This window comes from Pantherophis guttatus, chromosome 1 (assembly GCF_059756535.1).
Source record: "Pantherophis guttatus breed Tessera chromosome 1, ASM5975653v1, whole genome shotgun sequence".
Taxonomy (NCBI): domain Eukaryota; kingdom Metazoa; phylum Chordata; class Lepidosauria; order Squamata; family Colubridae; genus Pantherophis; species Pantherophis guttatus.
Genome location: NC_142063.1, coordinates 11,504,132 through 11,524,225, shown reverse-complemented (window position 1 = coordinate 11,524,225; position 20,094 = coordinate 11,504,132). Strand labels below are relative to the sequence as shown.

The 20,094-nt window shown below is 49.9% G+C and overlaps 1 long non-coding RNA gene across 1 annotated transcript in view; it reads right to left on the bottom strand.

Annotated features, from left to right (window-relative positions):
* Nucleotides 1–16,336: 16,336 nt before the first annotated feature.
* Nucleotides 16,337–20,094, bottom strand: part of LOC132712059 (uncharacterized) — an 8,172-nt gene continuing 4,414 nt past the window's right edge. Inside the window, exon 2 of the long non-coding RNA XR_009622771.2 lies at nt 16,337–16,547. This is a non-coding gene — a long non-coding RNA (uncharacterized LOC132712059). The remainder of the gene's footprint in view (nt 16,548–20,094) is intronic.

Here is a 20,094-nt window from a genome sequence, read left to right as displayed (position 1 = left end):
CGGCTGTCTTTGGAAGATCATATGACGGCCGTAGCCAGGGGAGCTTTTTATCAGGTGTGTCTGATTCACCAGTTGCTTCCCTTTCTGGATTGGGATGCCCTGCGCACGGTCACTCATGCCCTCGTCACGTCACGTCTAGACTACTGTAACACTCTCTACATGGGGCTCCCCTTGAAAAGCACTCGGAGGTTCCAACTGGTCCAGAATGCGGCCGCACGGGTGGTTATGGGTGCGACTCGCCGCACCCACGTAACACCCCTCCTGCGCGAGCTGCACTGGCTCCCAGTGGTCTTCTGGGTGCGATTCAAGGTGTTGGTTACCACCTTTAAAGCGCTCCATGGCTTAGGACCGGGGTATTTACGAGACCGCCTTCTGCCACCAACAACCTCCCACCGGCCAATATGCTCCCACAGAGAGGGGCTCCTCAGGGTACCGTCGGCCAAACAGTGCCAACTGGCGACACCCAGGGGGAGGGCCCAGTGGTGGGTTCCTCCTGGTTCGGTCCGGTTCGGCCGAGCTGGTAGCGGTGACAATATGACATCACCGAACCGGTTCTCCCCCCCCCCGCCCTCCCTCCCCCCCACCCACATTATTCTTACCTTTTATTTGGTCCCACCCCCAATCTATTGCTGCCTCCTGAGTCCCAGCTGATGACTAGAGGGAAAAAAAACTGTTTAAACTCTTGCGGGGGGGCTTCAAAGGGCCGCCCTACAGCTGATCAGTGTTAAAAGCAAACAAAGGAGTTGGGTCGTAAGTGCGAGGACTGGTCGTAAGTGCGAGGACCTTCCAGAAATGACTCTGACCAGCTAGCCACGCCCACCTAGTCACATGACCTCCAAGCCACACCCACAAAATAAGCCACGCCCACAGAACCGGTAGTAAAAAAATTTAGAGCCCACCTCTGGAAGGGCCTTTTCAGTGGGGGCACCAGCCCTCTGGAATGAGCTGCCCCTAGAAGTCCGTCTTAGCCCCGACCTGCATACCTTTCACTGCGCCTTGAAGATCCTTCTGTTCCAGCAAGCCGGGCTGGCCTAATATGAATTTTAAAAATGGGTGTATGTGTGTTTTAATTTGTGGGCCAAATTTTTATATATTCGATTTTAATTGGTTTTAAATTTTGTATATCTATGTGTTTTAATATGGCTGTACGCCGTCCTGAGTCCTCCGGGAGAAGGGCGGTATAGAAATCTAATAAACTCTAAACACTCTAAAGTCTTCTTACAGACCTCCAGTGATGGAGCCTCCACAACATCTGGAGGCAAACATCTTCAGTGCCCGGAGGGAGAGGGGTTTGCGAGAAGGAGGAGGAGGAAGAGAAAGAAGAAGAGGAAGAGGAAGAAGTGGATTGTGAGGTTCTTGGTGCTCTCTGGGCTTGGTGGTTTTTTTGTAGATGTTTCATGACCCAACTAGGTAACATCAGCAGTGCTAGGAGGCAGAGGGGTTTGCGAGGAGGAGGAGGAGGAGGAGGAGGAGGAAGAGGAGGAAGAGGAGGAAGAGGAGGAAGAGGAGGAAGAGGAGGAAGAGGAGGAAAATGGTTGTAGGGTCCTTGGTGGTCTCTGAGCTTGTTGGTATTTTTGAAGATGTTTCATGGCCCATATAGGTAATATCATCAGTGCTACAAAGGAGTGGGGTTTATGAGGAGGAGAAGGAGGAGGAGGAGGAGGAGGAGGAGGAGGAGGAGGAGGAGGAGGAGGAGGAGGAGGACTGTGAAGTCCTTGGTACTCCCTGAGCTTGGTTGTTTGCTTGCAGATTTTATTATCCAACTTGGTAACCTCATCCATTCCCCACACTGGTAGGACAAGCTACTGTATCTAAACTGGGAGAAAGCCCGACACTCCCTTCTAGCACTGATGATGTTACCTAGTTGGGTAATGAAATGTCTGCAAACGAACCACCCAGCTCAGAGAGCCTCAAGGAACCCCTCCTCTCTTTCCTGTTTCAAGGCCCAATCCTTTCGTTTCCCAAACGTTGCCGGTTTTCCTTAGTTGTTGCTGCGGGGATGTTCTCTCCCTCCCTCGCAGTGCTCAGACATATCTCAGCTAGCTTCACACCACAGCATTTCCAAATGGGCTTCCTTCACATCTGGAGAGACGCTTGAATAAGTTGAGGAAACCAGCCTGGAGCGAAAACACAGTTTCCAAGAAAGGACGTGCTGAATAATACAGATGTTATTTGGTGTGTGGATTTAATAGAAAAATATTTCAGTCTATCGTGGATACTTTTTCATGAGAGACACAAAAGGTTTATATATATATATATATATATATATATATACCTCTTCCTTTTTCATTCACAATCTGTCTTCCTTCTGCAAACGTCCTCAACTTACAGCCATGATTGAGCCCAACATTTCTGTTGCTTGGCGAGACAGTTATTGAGTTTTGCCCCATTTTATGACCTTTCTTGCCACAGTTGTTAAGTGAATCGCTGCAGTTGCTAAATTAGTCAAAACTGGGGTGAAGTGAATCTGGCTTCCCCATTGACTTTGCTTGTCAGAGGACAGTGAGGAGGCTGGGGAGGAACATGGGCCAGTCCTGGCGTCTGGGGAAGGCCTGGACGAGGGTTCTGCGTTGGATGCAGAGATGGGGCCAGGGCCATCTGGGAGTGATGTGTGGACTTTGGAGCCTCCAGAGTGGGACAGCAGAAAGGCAGAGAAACAGGAGGAGCCTGTTCCTAGTGCACGTATGCACAGAGCTGCCAGAAGGCAAGAACAGTTAAAACAAAAGGGACGACTCGGGAGTAAGGCCAGGAGATGATTGGCCCCTCCCATGGCTTAAAAGAGAAACAAAGGCACTTGGGCCTTTTTGCAGGAAAGCAACGTTGCTAACTCTGTTTCCTGTCGGCATCTCTTGTTTGTTTCTGAACTTCATGGGGCTTTGCCAAGTAAGGCCTTTGGCAGGGTGTCAAAGAAGATAAAGGTTGGTGATTATCCCGAAGGACTTCTTCCGAAGGACTTGTTTTGCAACTAATTGGGGCTCAGCTGGGAATGAACGTAATTCTCAGCTGTTACAATAAAATGGGTTTGTTTGGGACTAATTGTGTCTTGTAATGACTCAGTAAGCCTAGGTCACAACAGAAGGTCACCAAAGAGGATCACGTGACCCCAGGACACCACAACTGTCATAAATATGAATCAATTGCCAAGCATTTTAATCAGTGGAACAACTCGCTTCCAGAAGTTGTGAATGGTCCAACACTGGAAGTTTTTAAGAAGAGATTGGACAACCATTTGTCTGAAGTGGTGTAGGGTTTCCTGCCTAAGCAGGGGGTTGGACTAGAAGACCTCCAAGGTCCTTTCCAATTCTGTGATTCTATTCCAGTGATGGCTAACCTTTTTGCCATCGCGTGCCAGGAGAGGGGGGGCGGGGGAGGGTCGCGCACGCATATGCCCACGCTCATGCGTGCACAACCCCCTCCCCTCCCCCCCGCTCCTGGCACATGATAGCCTGGTAGGCCCGTTTTTCTTTCTTACCTGGTTCCAGATCCTCTCTGTGTATCTGGGAAGGGAGAAAACAGCCTTTCCCACTCCCTTGGAGGCCCTACTGTCCCCAGCCTCCAGAACCTCTCTAGGAGTCTCTAGGAGGCTCTCTAGGAGTCTCTAGGAGCCTCTCTAGGAGTTTCTGGAGGCTGGGGACAGGAAAAAACGTCACTTCCTGTCCCACCGGGAGTCGAGAAATGGGCCCTTTCAGCCTCCGTAGGGCCTCCGAGGGAGTGGGGAAGGCTGTTTTCGCCCTTCCCAGATAAATAGAGAGGATCTGGAGCCAGGTAAGAAAGAAAAACGGGCCTTCCCCACCCCCACCCCCCAGGCCCTCCAGAGGCAGGAAGCAGCCTGTTTCCCTACTTCTGGTGGTCCCAGAAGGCCCGAAAATCAGCTGGCCGGCACGCGCATGTGCCCTAGAGCTGAGCCGGCATGCCCACTAATATGGCTCCGCGTGCCACCTGTGGCATGCGTGCCATAGGTTCGCCATCACGGTTCTATTCTATTCCATCTGAATTTTGATCGCGTGATGCTGCAATGGGGATGCTGCAATGGTCGTAAACAGGGGTGAAATCCAGCAGTTTCTGACAGGTTCTGGAGAACTGGTAGCACAAATTTTGAGTAGTTCGGAGAACCAGCAAATACCACGTCTGGCTGGGCCCCAGAGTGGGGTGGGAATGGAGATCTTGCAATATCCTTCCCCCAGGAATGGGGAGGGAATGGAGATTTTGCCATATCCTTCCCCTGCCACGCCCACCAAGCCATGCCCACCAAGCCACACCACACCCTAGCCACGCCCACCAAACTGGTAGTAAAAAACTTTGAATTTCACCACTGGTCGTAAGTGTGGAAAAAGGTCATAAGTTGTGTGATGACCACCCACCCCTGATGCTTCCCCAAATGCCTCTCCCGATGGTAGTTCGGAGGAGGATGAGCCAGCAGTCAAGAGCTATGAACCAGAAATGGAGGGCCCGATCCCAGGGGAGCAACCAGATGAACAGCCGGCTGAGCCACAGATAGAAGAGGCACAGGTGCAGCCGGGAAGCCCAGAGGTTTTGGGTGTAGAGGGTCCACAGCTGCAGCTGTCAATGGAGATCAAGAAAAACTATCTCTTCCTCTGGATTGGAGAGCCCGTAAGGCTGAGAGGAGGCAGGCACAAAGGAGGTCAGCCAGGCTATTTGCGAGGAGGCAGCCTCGCCTCTCTTGATGAGCTGCAGCAGGAAGTAGTTATGTAGCTCAGCAAGGGGAGCAAAATGATGCTGGTGTCCATTTCGAAACTGGCTGAGTGTTCCTGCCTTGAATCTTAGACAGTGGTGGGATTCAGCCAGTTCGCACTGATTTGAGCGAACCGGTTGTTAAATTATGCCCCTCCCCAGGCTATCAAAGTGGGTCTTGGGCGCTGCGCTGCAATGGAGAAACGGGCAACCGAGGCCGCTTTCCCTCTTTCTTCTCCCTGCTCCTCCTCCTCTCCTCGTGCCAGCCGCTCTGTTGCCCGTTTCTCCATTGCAGCGCAGCGCCCAGGATCCACTTTGATGGGTGTGTGTGTTAATTTAACAACCGGTTCGCCCAGGGTCAGGTGAACTGCTGGTTAAATTATTTGAATCCCACCACTAATCTCAGATTGTGTTGTTGCCCACCAGCAGCCTGCGCGGATCGTGGCTGATCCCGACGATGAGGAGGCTGGTGTGGTGTCGCGTCAGCAGCCTGTGCAGCTGGCGCTTGAGTCGGACAGCGAGGAGGCTGAAGAGGATGTGGTGCCAGAGGCAGAGACTCAGCCAAGGCCTTCAGAACCTCCAGAGGCTCCTTCAAGTGAAGAGAGTGAAGTGGAGGAGCCTCTTCTCAATGCTCGAGCATGCAGGGCTGCCAAAAGGCAGGAGTGGCTACTCAGGAGGAGGAGGTCTACTCGAGAGTAGGGCTTAAGGATAATTGGCCACTCCCTTCGCCTATTTAAGTTTGCACACAGCTGGCAAATGTTGCTGGAAACAACGTTTGGTCCTACGCAGAGCATTTTGAGAGTGAGTTTTTTTGTTACAACTTGGTTTCTGGGCTGATTGCCAACCTTTGTCGGACTTTGTTTAATCTCTGTAATTCATAGCAGGCTGATAAGGACATTTGTGGTTAAAGCCTGCATTTTGAAAGGGGTCTGTTTGTATTAAACAGAGTTTTTGGAGCTGTGTGTGTGTGTGCTGCACTTCTTGGGACCCGTAGCTGGGGCGGAACAGAGTGTGTCTTTTCAACTGCGGCCTTGCTTTACTTAGAGGGTCTAGTGTGGGCTTCTTTTCAGTAGCCTGTGGAACTCATTGGGGTGGAAATGGTGCCAGCACAGGGGATTGCTGGGGAATACTAATTTGGGTTTGGAAGCCTTAATAAAGACTCCTAACACCGGTGGTTTGTGTGCGAATGTGAGTGGAACAGCACAATAACTTTTTCCCCTGCCGTTGTGACTTCAAACGCTTACAGGGAGTTTGACTAGAAGACCTCTAAGGTCCCTTCTAACTCTGTTACTTTGTTATTTGGTTGTTATTTGGTTGCTATTCTGTTACTTTTCTTTTGCTATTCTGTTACTCTGCGATTCTATCATTCTGTATTCTGTTAGTTTGCTATTTTGTTGTTCTGCTATTCTGCTACTGTGTTATTTTGTATTCTGCTATTCTGCTATTGTGTTATTCTGTATTCTGTTATTCTGCTATTCTGTATTCTGCTATTGTGTTATGCTATTCTGTTATTCTGTTATTCTGCTATTCTGAAAACCATCGGCATTGACAAACTCCCCATCAGTCAATTGCAAAAGGCAGCTTGACTTGCATCCAGCTTACATCCTGCGATGAGACTTTCAACACCATCAAACTTCCCCATCTGCTTATCCCGGGTCCTATCGAGTCCCCCCTCGATAGGTGGACAAAAATGCCAGACTCAGTCTGAACACCTGGCTGACTCTGCGACCAACAACACACCTTCTTTCTTACATCTCTTTTTTCCAAAGAAATCACCCCCCCACAAAAAAGTGGGCATAAACCAAGATCTATTCCGTCATGGCATGTGCACCATGGCAGATTATGCTTCGGCAAGTGTCTTTATCTTTTGGTAAAGCAGCTGCTGTTGAAATCCGTGATGGGGTTGGGGTTTTTTTTGACATCCTTATGAAGCGGCTTGATTGATCGTCACCCCAGGAGGCCATTCCCCCCTCATGGTGCCAAGAATATAAGGGTAATGATCGTCCACGTGGAAAAAAAAACAGGGCCTTGAAAAGACTATTGAGATGGTATCGTTGTGGCTGGCAGAGCATCCAATTTCCTGAAGCTCTGTTTGAATAATAAACTAAATAAGATAAGAGACTTGGTAAGCAGGTGTGCGGTAGTCTTTATAAACGCCGTGGATCCGGATAGCCATGGCTCATTCTTTTTAACATTAAAAAAAACGAAAAAGAAAAAAGAGCTTGAAATAATTCAGCTTTTTGCCATCTAGCCAGAGTTGCAAAGCGTGCAGCTGGCCACCCGTTAATAACTTAAAATGAAATAAAATCAGCAAGTCCTATAGAAGGTTAGTGAAAATTTGCATCTCAGAAATATTTGCAAAGGGTCAGGAAAATGTGATGAACGAGCCGCGTGGTTTTCCTTCGTATCTGTTTTCTTCTTCCCCCCTCCCACCCCTTTTAAAAGAAAAGTTGCCCCTCAATAGATATAATTTCCAGCACGCTTAACGTAAATGCAGATATTTTTGTGTGGATAGAAAGGCTGCGCAATTTGTACTGTAAGCCCCCCAGAGTCGCTTGATAGAGAGGGGTGGCATATAAATTTAATAAATTTAATAGCACGTCTTCTTCCTTCTATTTTCCCCACAACAACCCTCTGAGGTGCGTTGGGTTGAAAGCGAGGGGCTGGCCCAAAATCAACAGACGACTTTCAGGCCTAAGGTGGGACTAGAACTCACCTTCTCCTGGTGATTGGCCCAAAGTTTCCCAGCTATTTTTCATGGCTAAGGCGGGACTAGAACTCATTGTCTCCTGGTGATTGGCCCAAAGTTTCCCAGCTATTTTTCATGGCTAAGGCGGGACTAGAACTCATCGTCTCCTGGTGATTGGCCCAAAGTTTCCCGGCTATTTTTCATGGCTAAGGCGGGACTAGAACTCATCGTCTCCTGGTGATTGGCCCAAAGTTTCCCAGCTATTTTTCATGGCTAAGGCGGGACTAGAACTCATCGTCTCCTGGTGATTGGTCCAAAGTCATCCAGCGATCTTTCACAGCTAAAGTGAGACTAGAACTCACAGTCTCCTAGGATTGGTCCAAAGTCAGCCAACTAGCTTTTATGGCTAAAGTGGCACTAAAACTCATTGCCTCCTGAATTGAATTGAATCCAGGGAGGAGGATGAGTCAGAGCTGGGGCTGACGGAGGTCGAGGGGGTGGCCTCGTTGGCTCCGGAGCAATGAGGGGAGGAGCAGGACAAAGCAGTCCCGGGCCCCTTGGACTTGAGACAGCTTGCCAGCAGGGAGGAATGGGAGCAGGACGATTGAGAGAGGGCAGGCAGTGAAAATGAGTGATGGAGCTCAGGTGATGAGCAAGGACCGCCCCCTCCTGATCCCTGAGCATGGAGAGTGGAGAGAAGGCAGGAACAGCACAGGCCGACTTGACGACTTGGGAGGAGAGCACCCCACCCTTCTTCACAAGGCACACTTGGGGACTGATACTCAAGGAGACGCCGTTTGTCGGGAACAAGTGCTGAATTTGTGGAGTTTTGTGTGCCGTTGCTGTTGTGGCTCCATCCTCTGAGCCTATCTTATCAGAGGAAGAAGGCTCCGAACATGAAGGAGAGGAGACGGCCAGGCCTCCCTCTCCAGGGCCCTCCTCTCTGGCAATGCCTCAGGTGTCTCCCGAAGGAGAAGAGATTGGCCAGGAGCCAGGTGTTTCCGAGCTGTCGGATAGTGACGAAGAAACATTGTGGTTGGACCCACGCCAGTGTCAGAGAGACAAGCGGGCGCAGCAGAAAAGGAGGCGTGCCAGAGATTAAGCTGAGTCACTGGACCACACCCCACAGGCTATAAAAGGGAGTGTGGTGGCCATTCGGACTCTGTGACGGACAAAGTTAATCTCTGGCGAGGCACTTTGCACCTTCGGACACAACACCTATTTGCTGTGGATTTAATTACAAACTGGACTATTCAAACTGTGTGTATTTTTGTCTGTGTTATCGGAATAAAAGTTCTTGGCAGGCAGCCACGGAGTTGCTGCCAAGTTCCTTATCACTGACGTTGAATGTTTGAAGAGTTTATTTAACCCTTGGCTGGCTGGTTGGGTGTGTGCGTGGTACAGGGACAGAACACTTGCCAATATCTGGAGTTTGCTGGACTTCTTGCCTTCTTCCTCGCTCCGTGGATTCCTTCACTTGTTCCCTTGCCTGGCTGGACTTCTTGCCTTGAAGCCGTTGTGCTAAAAGCGTTTTGCTGGACAGAGGCTGCTGGAGGTGTATCTGTGTGTGTGTGTGTGAATGCTTTGCTCCAGGACTTGCCATAAATGTGGGTGCATTTGAGGGAAAGTTGGAGCAATAAAGGATTATTTTTTTTTGAACTATCGGCTAACTGTGTTGCCTCCGTGCCTTGCCCTGGGTCATCACAGCCACTTATCTTTCATGGCTAAGGTGGTGCTAGAACTCATTGTCTCCTGGTGATTGACCCAAAGTCATCTAGAGATCTCTCACAGCCAAAGTGGGACTAGAACTCACAGTCTCCTGGTGACTGGCCAAAAGTCCATGTGCAGAGGGTCGATGCGTGCATGTGACGCGCACGCACGCACGAGTATAGCGAGCACGTGCATTTCCGAAGCGGTAGGGAAGGGAAGTCGATTTCACCCCTGCCCTGCACTGATTCACTTAAGAACTGTGGCAAGGAGGGTCATAAAATGGAGCAAAACTCACTTCACAATGTCTCGCTTACCAACAGAAATCCTGGGCTCAAGTGTGGTCGAGGGCTACCTCTACTGCAAAAGCAAGCTGAGTATCTCCGGAGGATGGCCCTTCGGCGTGTCGATCGATTCGAGAAAGGAGAATTAAAAATGCCGACTGAACAAATTGATGCTCTGAACTTTCCAAGTCGTGGCAACAAATTTCTCCCAGAACGGTTTTACGTGGGAATCAATGAGCAGCCTGTGAATTTTAAATGTAGAAACAGGAGGAAGGAGAGCTCCATAGGAAAGCTGGGGTTCTTTTTTTTGCCTGTGGTCCTCGATTTATGACCACCATCGAAGCCCGAAATTTCTGCTGCAAGACAGTTGTTCAGGGAGCTGCGTCCCATTTTGTGACCTTTTTGCCGCGGTTCTTAAGCGAATCGTTGCAGTGGTTAAGCGAATCATGCGGTCATTCAGTGAATCCGACTTCGTTGATTTTACTCGTTAGAAGCTGGGTGGGGAATGGTGATCATATAACTGTGGGGCAGTGCAATTGTCATAAATACATGCCAGCATGAAACATCTGTGGGAAGCTACCCCCCTCTTTAGAAGAATGAAATATTTTGAGAAATATTAAAAAGGGCAGGATAAAATATTTCCCCTAAAAGAGAAATAAAAATTCTTAAGGGAGACAGAAACTCAGAGCCCCAGCTCCCTCCCCCCAGCAGATGTTTTGTGCCCGTTGAGAAAGATTGGGCCAGCCTATCTACAAAACGAAAGACCTTCAGCTCCAGGATGAAGGGATTAAGACAGTGATGGCTAACCTTTTCCGGACCGAGTGCTCAAAGCACATACGTGCGTGCATAAATGCGCATGTGCGTGCCCAAACCCCCCAAATGCAATGTGCGCATAGCCCCCTGCAAGCACCCTCCATGCATTTATTTATTTATTTATTTATTTAATTTATTTTATTAGATTTTTAGACCGCCCTTCTCCCACTGGACTCAGCCAAGAATAAAAACATCACATACAAAATTTAAAATTTTAAAAAGAATTAAACAAATTTTGGCCCAATACATTTAAAACACCCCAACTAAAATCAATTAACAATTAAAAATATCTAAAGGGGGGGGGTTAAGCCAGCCCGGTTTGATGAAATAAAAAAGTTTTAAGGGCACGGCGAAAAGCACGGAGATCTTGTGTGCTTCCCGCATGCGCCCTGCGCATGCGCACACGCTCCCACACATGTCCTACCCCCACACATGTGCATGTAGCCCCCGCATGCACCCTGCACATCCGTGGCAGAGACCCGAAGACCAGCTGGCTAGCGGGAGGCACACGCACATGCGCAGCAAAGCTGAACTGGGGCAACGGCTCGCGTGCGCACAGAGAGTGCCATAGGTTCGCCATCACGGGATTAAGACATGACCCTTCAGGACATAATAGGATTAACCCACTAAGACACAGAGCTCACTTCATTGCACAATCTCCTAAGGACATTGCACCACCGTCCAAACTTCAACCAAACGTAGCTCAGACAAACATGACCCCTACATGGCCCCATGTACAACAGCCCATAGAATACATATTCTTGCACAGGAAGCTCAAGTTCAAAGCCCAAGAGAAGGTATAAAAACCCCTCACTCTCAACTCCATGGGGTCAGCTGCCCAGAATCACATGTGTTTGGTGGTTCTCCTTCATCAATAAACGGGCCCTTTTTCCAATCAGCCTCCAGCTTCCATTTTGTCTCCAGTGCCTTCTTTCCCTTTGGACCTGGACCTGGATATTTCTTCCAACACATCTGTTAAATCAGTGTTTCACCCTTAGCAACATTAAGATGTGTGGACGTCAGCTCCCAGAATTCCCCAGCAGCCAATTCTGGGAGTTGTAGTCCACAAGTCTTAAAGTGGCCAAGTTTGGAGACCCCCTGGGCTAGAAGAAAGATGATCAAACAATTCACGGGGACGTCATTATCTCAGACTTGCTAATAAGCAAAGAATTTCTTATTAAGTTTCTGTAAAGCATCTTCCTGATATTAAGAACCCCATCAACAAAACCCCCTATGCAGTGGTGGGATTCAAATAATTTAATAACTGAGTCTCTGCTTTAATGACTGGCTGGGTGGGCGTGGCCATGCTGGGTGTGGCCAGGGGGTGTGACAGGCAGCACTCGGCCTCCTGCACCCCCCTGGGAGCAAAAACAGGGGGGGGGGAAAGGCCGCCACCCTGCGCCCCATTTTGGGCCTAGTAGGCCTCCCTGCAGCCTCCTCAGAGCAAATACAGGCCACCAAAGGGGGGGGGTCCGCACCGCACCCCCCGTGCCCCATTTAGGACCTAGTAGGCCTCCTTGCACTTACCTGGGAGCCAAAATGGGGCACGTGGGGACTTCTGGAAGGGGCGGGGAGCCAACAATTTAACAACCGGTTCAGCCAAAGTGGTGCGAACCGGTTGAATCCCACCACTGCATCCTATGAATTGTCCTTCTTTGATTATGCACTGCTGTTGTGGCTTAAACCCTGGTCTGTTTCTGAACAGGAGAGCAGAAGAGGAAAAAAAGGGCAGTTGGAAACCCAGTTTAAATTACAACTGGGGTATTTACTAATTTGGCTGGACGGAATACACAGCTGAGCATTACTAGCTAAAAAAAAAAGCATTACAAGCTAAGCATTAGCATAGCTCATTAGCTAAGCAAATTAAGCTTAAACTAAGCCTAAGCTAAACTAAGCTTAATTACCTAATTAAACTTGGCTAATGAGCTAAGATAATTAAGCATTACGAGCTGGGAAAGCAGAGCCGAGTTAACTAGGAACCACGGTAAAATACCAATATTACGGCTGGTCGCAAAATCAGCCAGATGTTTAGACTGGATTTGACAGTTTTTGTCTACCTATCCTTCTCAAGGATTTGGGGTGGACAGATGCTGTTCTTTAATGGCTGGGCAGCAACAACAGAGACCAAAAGCTCTCTCCATGCCGTGGAAATGCGAATGCTCCATTGGATATCGGGCATCTCCCTTCTCGACCACGTCACACATGACACCATTCGACAACATTTTGGTGTGGGCACCAATTATAGAGAAGATGAGAGAAGGCCGACTCCGCCGGTATGGACATGTCCGGAGAGCAGCGCCTTCCACCATGGCCAAGACTGCCTACCAACTAGAAGTCAATGGCCGGCGACCTCGTGGGCATCCAAAACAGAGATGGCAAGACATCATGAACAAAGCATGTAAGGGAGGAGGAGGAGGAGGGGAAGAAGAAGAAGAAGAAGAAGGAGAAGGAGAAGGAGAAGGAGAAGGAGAAGAAGAAGAAGAAGAAGAAGAAGAAGAAGAAGAAGAAGAAGAAGAAGAAGAAGAAGAAGAAGAAGAAGAAGGGGAGGAGGAGGAGGAAGTGGAAGAAGAGGAGGAAGAGAAAGAATAAGAAGAGGAGGAAGAGAAGAGGAAGAAGAAGAAGAGGAGGAGGAGGAGGAGGAAGAGAAGAGGAAGAAGAGGAGGAAGAAGAAGAATAAGAAGAGGAGGAAGAGGAAGAGGAAGAAGAAGAAGAGGAGGAAGAGGAAGAGGAGGAAGAAGAAGAAGAAGAAGAGGAAGAGGAAGAGGAAGAGGAGGAAGAAGAAGAAGAGGAAGAGGAGGAAGAGGAAGAAGAAGAAGAAGAGGAGGAAGAGGAAGAGGAAGAGAAGGAGGAAGAATAAGAATAAGAAGAGGAGGAAGAAGAAGAATTAGAAGAGGAAGAGGAGGAAGAAGAAGAATAAGAAGAGGAAGAGGAAGAGGAAGAGGAGGAAGAAGAAGAAGAAGAAGAGGAGGAAGAGGAAGAAGAAGAGGAGGAAGAGGAAGAGGAAGAGAAGGAGGAAGAATAAGAATAAGAAGAGGAGGAAGAAGAAGAATTAGAAGAGGAGGAAGAGGAAGAGGAAGAATAAGAATAAGAATAAGAATAAGTTGTTTAATAATATTAAAGGTATCGTCACAGGATGTAAATTGTTTCAAGCAAAGCTGCCTTTTGCAATTGACCAATGGGGATTTTGTCAATGCCGAAGGTATTCAAATGGTGCTCCAGATGTTTTGGGATTGCAGCCAAGGTGCCTATCACTCTTGGTCCTATGTTACCTTGTTATATGTTACCTTGGGACTCCATTTTGACTTTTTTGCCCCCAACTGCAGGTTAAGAGACAAACACGAGAAAGTGGTTTTTAACAAGGGACCGGACAGCCATTTGTTGGGAATGGCGTGAGTTTCTTGCTTGAGAAGGGGGTTGGTCTAGAACACCTCCAAAGGCCCTTCCAACTCCGTTATTCTTGGACGATGGATGTCAATCTTGGTTTAATAAAAAGAACAGAAAAAGATGTTTTTGGGAGGCTGGGAAAAAGAACCGAGCTTTGCATCGTTTTGTTTTTTTTTGTATTTATATATTTTTTTAAAAGCCGGTGTATTTCTGTTTCTTAACAACAGCCGACTGTGTGGCAAATAGCAAATGAAACAGCGATGGAAAAACTCCTGGCGGTTTTATTTACCTCTTTCTGCAAGCTATTGTTAAAAGGAAAATAGCAGGGCTGGGAGGTACGAAGGTTCTCTGGTCCGTCGGTGGCTCAGCCGACGGATACCACATGCAGAATAGAAACCAGCCCCCTAGCTGTACAGGTAGTCCTCGACTTACGGCCACAATTGAGCCCCAAATTTCTCTTGCTAAGTGAGACTTCCTTCCTCCTTTCCTCACCATTCCTTCCTTCCTCCCGCCTTTTCTCCCTCCCTCCTCCCTCCCTCACCCCTCCTTCCTTCCTCACCCTTCCTTCCTCCCTCCCTCCTCTCTCCCTCACCCTTCCTCCCTCCTTCCCTCACCATTCCTCCCTCCCTCACCCTTCCTTCCTTCCTCTTTTCCTCCCTCACCCCCTTTTCCTTCCCTCCTTCCTTCCTCCCTCCCTCTCTCCCTTCCTCCCTCCCTCCTTCCTCACCCTCCCTCCCTCTCTTCCTCCCTTACCCTTCCTTCCTTCCTCCCTCCCTCTCTCCCTTCCTCCCTCCCTCCTTCCTCACCCTCCCTCCCTCTCTTCCTCCCTTACCCTTCCTTCCTCCCTCCTTTCCTCCCTCACCCTTCCTCTCTCCCTCCCTCACCCCTCTTTCCTTCCCTCCTTTCTTCCCCCTCCCTCTCTTCCTCCCTTACCCTTAATTCCTTCCTCCTTTCCTCACCATTCCTCCCTCCCTCACCCTTCCTTCCTTCCTCCCTCCTCCCTCCCTCACCCTTCCTCCCTCCCTCCCTCCCTCACCCTTCCTTCCTTTCCTCCTTTCTTCCTCCCTCCCTCCTCTCTCCCTCACCCTTCCTCCATTCTTCCCTCACCCCTCCTTCCTTCCCTCCTTTCTTCCTCCCTCCTGCTTCCTCCCTCCCTCCCTCACCCTTCCTTCCTTCCTCCCTCCTTTCCTCCCTCACCCCTCCTTCCTTCCTCACCCTTCCTTCCTCCCTCCCTCCTCCCTCCCTCACCCTTCCTCTCTCCCTCCCTCACCCCTCTTTCCTTCCCTCCTTTCTTCCCCCTCCCTCTCTTCCTCCCTTACCCTTCCTTCCTTCCTCCTTTCCTCACCATTCCTCCCTCCCTCACCTTTCCTTCCTCCCTCCCTCCTCCCTCCCTCACCCTTCCTCCCTCCCTCCCTCCCTCACCCTTCCTTCCTTTCCTCCTTTCTTCCTCCCTCCCTCCTCTCTCCCTCACCCTTCCTCCATTCTTCCCTCACCCCTCCTTCCTTCCCTCCTTTCTTCCTCCCTCCTGCTTCCTCCCTCCCTCCCTCACCCTTCCTTCCTTCCTCCCTCCTTTCCTCCCTCACCCTTCCTCTCTCCCTCCCTCACCCCTCTTTCCTTCCCTCCTTTCTTCCCCCTCCCTCTCTTCCTCCCTTACCCTTCCTTCCTTCCTCCTTTCCTCACCATTCCTCCCTCCCTCACCCTTCCTTCCTTCCTCCCTCCTTTCCTCCCTCACCCTTCCTCTCTCCCTCCCTCACCCCTCCTTCCTTCCCTCCTTTCTTCCTCCCTCCCTCTCTTCCTCCCTCTCCCTCCCTCACCCTTCCTCCTTCCCGCTTCCTCCCTCCCTCCCTCACCCTTTCTTCCTCTCTCCTTCCCTCCCTCCTTCCTCACCCTCCCTCCCACTCTTCCTCCCTTACCCTTCCTTCCTTCCTCCCTCCTTTCCTCCCTCACCCCTCCTTCCTTCCTCACCCTTCCTTCCTCCCTCCCTCCTCCCTCCCTCACCCTTCCTTCCTCCCTCCCTCACCCCTCTTTCCTTCCCTCCTTTCTTCCCCCTCCCTCTCTTCCTCCCTTACCCTTCCTTCCTTCCTCCTTTCCTCACCATTCCTCCCTCCCTCACCCTTCCTTCCTTCCTCCCTCCTTTCCTCCCTCACCCTTCCTCTCTCCCTCCCTCACCCCTCCTTCCTTCCTCCCTCCCTCTCTTCCTCCCTCTCCCTCCCTCCCTCCCGCTTCCTCCCTCCCTCCCTCACCCTTTCTTCCTCTCTCCTTCCCTCCCTCCTTCCTCACCCTCCCTCCCACTCTTCCTCCCTTAACCTTCCTTCCTCCCTCCCTCACCCTCCCTTCCACCCTCCCTCCCTCTCTTCCTCCCTTACCCTTCTTTCCTCTCTCACCCTTCCTTCCTTCCTCCCTCCCTCCCTCCTTTCCTTCCTCCCTTCCTTCCCCAAAGTCAACCAGGTGGCCTTCATGGCTAAGGACTAGAGTAGAATTCACTGGAAACTTCTGTTTTCTAGCCTGATGCCTTAACCACTAGGCAACTGCCACTTACGCCCCTTATTTTTCTCCCTGTGTAACTTGAAAGCAGTGGTGGGTTTCAAACCTGTCGCTACCGATTTGCTTGTGGGTGCGCTCGTGCATGCGCACACCACTTCTGCGCATGCCCAGAAACATCCGGGCGGGTGGGCGGAGCTTCCTACCGCCGCCGCTCCCGGTTTGCCTGTTCCGGGGCGAACTGGTAGCAACTCACCACCGCATGAGAGGATTTTTACGATCGGCATTTCTACAATTTAAGATTTATTTTCATTCCTCACACTGTGTAGAATGTCAAAACATCATTTCCAAAGTCTTGGGTTTATTTTAATTTCCCTCCGGTCCTCGTCTTCTTCCAGGTTTCCACACGTCGCTGAAAAATCTTTCTATTTCTATTTTCAGTCTCTTGTCATTTTAAGTGAGCATTTATCCATAATCTCTGTTCGGTACTGTCTGAGCTGTAATAATCACAATAAAAACACACTTCTATAAATACACTTCCCAACATGCAGCGAAAGGGACGTTTTTTATTTGAAGGACACAATTAACAGCGTTACTTATTTTACTTACGTAAATTATTGGGATTTTTAATTGTCTCGGGCTAAATTATTTAATCTGGTTTTAATTATGTTTTTAACTTTTGTATCTATGTATTTTATTTTGTGCCTGTTCACTGCCCTGAGTCCTTCGGGAGTAGGGCGGAATATAAATCTAAATATAATTTTAAATTTTAAATATAAATAAAAATATTATTTATCTAAATATAAACAAACAAACAAAACAAACTTGATACCTAGAAAACCCAGGGAAAAATATGTGGCTGGATGTCGGACGTTTCAAGCCAAGCTGCCTTTTGGAATTGACTGATGGTGATTTAGCGCAATCGAATCTCGGCGATTTTGTTCAAGTAATAAAAACACTTCTATAAATACATTTTCCAATATGAAGTGGAATGTACGATTCTCGCTTGAAGGAGCGGTGTTATCCGAAAGCTAGAAAAACCGCTGGAAACTACAGGCAGTCCTCGACTTAGGACCGCAACTGAGCCCCAAATTTCTATTACGGTACTAAGTGAGACAGTGGTTAAGTGAATTTTCCACCGCAAAGAGCCTCAGTGGTGCAGACTAAGTGCTGTTATGTAGCACTTAGCTGCCAGAGGCCTGCAATTTGTGCTAGTTCAAATCTCACCAGGCTCAAGGTTGACTCAGCCTTCCATCCTTCTGAGGTAGGTAAAATGAGGACCCGGATTGTGGGGCAATAAGCTGACTTTGTAGAAACACTGCTTATGGGCGGGGGGGGAAAGCCCTAATTTTGGCTCCCAAGTAAGTGCAGGGAGGCCTACTAGACCCAAAATGGAGCGTAGGGGGAGTGCAATGCGCCCCCCGCGGCCTGTTTTCGCTCTCAGAAGGCTGCAGGGAGGCCTACTAGGCCCAAAATGGAGCATTGGGGAGGGGCACGTGTCCCCCGCCCCGGCGGCCCGTTTTTGCTCCCAGGGGGTGCAGGAGTGCTGCCTGTCACATCTCCTGGCCACGCCCACTATGGCCCCGCCTACCCAGCCGGTTATTAGGACAGCGAACCAGTTGTTAAATTATTTGAATCCCACCACTGATGTAGACTGGCTTTTAGCTACACACCTTCCCAGCAAACAGCAAATTTTGAAGCTCCGGGTAAAGGGGATTCATTTTAGGATGAGTAACCGCAGTTTGCATGTTGGAAGTTCCTGAAGGAATGCTGCTGGGAAACTCTGTATTTTAAAGAACATTTGAGGGCGGGGTCAGAGGTGGGTTTCAGCAGGTTCTGACCAGTTCTGGAGAACCAGTAGCGGAAATTTTGAGTAGTTCGGAGAACCAGTAGTAAAAATTCTGACTGGCCCCGCCCCCATCTATTCTCTGCCTCCCAAGTCCCAGCTGATCGGGAGGAAATGGGGATTTTGCAGTAACCTTCTCCCCGGATTGGGGTGGGAATGGAGATTTTACAGTATCCTTCCCCTGCGGTGCCCACCAAGCCACGCCCACAGAACTGGTAGTAAAAAAAATTGAAACCCACCACTGGGCGGGGTGCAGAATCTCTGCCTGAGGTTGTAGAGACCTGGCACCAATGAAAACATTTTTGTGAAGCAACTGATCAGCACTGACAGGCTAAGCCACTAGACCAGTAATGGCTAACCTTTTTGCCGTCACGTGCCAAAAGTGGGGGGGACCAAGGGAGGGTCACGTGCGTGTGTGCCCACACCCATAATTCAATGTGTCCCGTCCCCCTGCGCATGCACGCATGACCCCCCCCGCGCTCCCTCCGCTTTTGGCACGTGATGGCACGGTGGCCCCGGTAGGCCTGCTTTTTGCCCTCCCCAGGCTCCAGAGGCTTTCTAGGAGCCTGGGGAGGGTGAAAACAACCTTCCCTACCCCGAGGGCCCTCCAGAGGCCAGAAACAGACTGTTTCCCAACTTCCGGTGGGCCCAGAAGACCTGAAAATCAGCTGGCAAGCACATGCATGCCCACTGAAGCTGAGCTTGTATGCCCACTGATATGGCTCCGTGTGCCACCTGTGGCACGCGTGCCATAGGTTCGCCATCACGGCACTAGACTCTAGACCCGTGATGGTGAACCGATGGCACATGTGCCAGAAGTGGCACGCAGCGCCGTCTCCTTGGGCACATGAGCCATTGCCTCAGTTCAGCTTCGCTGGTGGGTTTCAAATTTTTTTACTACTGGTTCTGTGGGTGGGGCTTAGTGGGTGCGGCATGGCTTGGTGGGCGTGGCTTGGTGGGTGTGACAAGGAAAGGATACTGCAAAATCTCCATTCCCTCCCCAATCCAGGGAAAGGTTACTGCAAAATCCCCATTTCCTCCCGATCAGCTGGGACTCGGGAGGCAGAGAATAGATGGGGGCGGAGCCAGTCAGAGGTGGTATTTACCGGTTCTCCGAACTAACCAAAATTTCCGCTACCAGTTCTCCAGAACTGGTCAGAACCTGCTGAAACCCACCTCTGGCGTGCGCCTCCTGCTGACCAGCTGGTCTTCGGGTCTCTGCCACACATGTGCGGGGGGCGGTGTGTGTGTGTGGGGGGGTGTGCGTTTGCGCGGGGGGTGGGGAACATGCGGGGCCCCTGCGTGGACATGCGTGGGGGTGGGGAGTATGCGCGGGGCCTGCAAGCACATTGCATTTCGGGGTTCAAGCGCACACACGCTATTCACATGCTTTGGGCACTCGGTACGGAAAAGGTTAGCCATCACTGGTATAGGTTCTCCTGCTTGAGAAGGGGGCTGGACTAGAAGACCTCCAAAGTCCCTTCCAGCTCATTCATTCTGTTCTGTTTTTGTGCAAAGCTTTTAATCAGTGAGTGTAAGAGCAGGAGGTGGGGTTTTAAAAATTACCGTTAGATCAGTGGTGAAATCCAAATTTTTTTTACTACCGGTTCTGTGGGTGTGGCTTGGTGGTGGGGTAATGTGACTGGGTGGGCGTGGCCAACTGTTTTTTTTAACTTTTAAAACCATTTTTTCTACAACCTCTTCCGCCGAAGAGGTTGTAAAAAAATTCTTTTAAAAGCCTCTGACGATCCCAGCTGAGTTGCCTGATCGGCAGAGGCTTTTTTTTTCTTTTAAAAACAATTTTTCTACAATCTCTTCAGCCAGAGGCTGTAGAAAAAAATTATTTTAAAAGACTCTGATGATCCCAGCTGAGCCATGCGATCATCAGAGCCTTTTTTTTTTTTTTTTACTTTTACAAGCATTTTTTCAACCGAAGAGGTTGTAGAAAAAGTGCTTTTAAAAATAATTTTAAAAAGCCTCTGATAATTGCGCGGCTCAGCTGGGCATCGGGAGCGAGGGGCAGGGATTTTTGCTACCGGTTCTCCAAACCACCCACCGCCATCGTTACCAGATCGGGCAATCCGGTCCAAACCTGGACCATTTCACCCCTGGTTGGTGGGTGTGGCTTGGTGGGCAAAACAGGGGAAGGATACTGCAAAATCCCCATTCCCACCCTACTCTGGGGCCAGCCAGAGGTG